This window comes from Arachis duranensis, chromosome 9, assembly GCF_000817695.3.
Source record: "Arachis duranensis cultivar V14167 chromosome 9, aradu.V14167.gnm2.J7QH, whole genome shotgun sequence".
Taxonomy (NCBI): domain Eukaryota; kingdom Viridiplantae; phylum Streptophyta; class Magnoliopsida; order Fabales; family Fabaceae; genus Arachis; species Arachis duranensis.
Window position 1 is genome coordinate 92,632,177 of NC_029780.3, and position 402 is coordinate 92,632,578.

General features: G+C 24.6%; 1 protein-coding gene across 1 annotated transcript in view; it reads right to left on the bottom strand.

Annotated features, from left to right (window-relative positions):
- LOC107466223 (uncharacterized) overlaps window positions 1-402 on the bottom strand; it is an 8,165-nt gene that overhangs the window by 717 nt on the left and 7,046 nt on the right. The gene's annotated exons all lie outside the window — the stretch shown is intronic.

The window sequence follows — 402 nt, forward strand, 5'->3', positions numbered from 1 at the left end:
TTAATGAATTTAATCAGCATTTAACTATTAAAAAAAATTGAGTAATTTTTTATTATTAAATATTATTTTACACTATTAAAAATATTGATAATGACTAATTAATGACTACACATTATAAATTGTGCTTGTCCCATAGTATTTCTCATTTAATATTTTAATTAACTACTTAATTATTTAAATATATAATATAATACTATTTCACATCAGCAATTATTTGCCATTTCATCTCACCAATCTAGGGGACAGTATCGTGCAAGGAGCCCTCTATCTACTATTATACTCTACTATATTATATTATATTACATTTTCGACTTTAATAAGCTGCCGCACGCGCTCACATGTAAACAAGAGTAACGACAAAAAAAAAACATTTAATATTATTATACCAAGTTACCAACGACT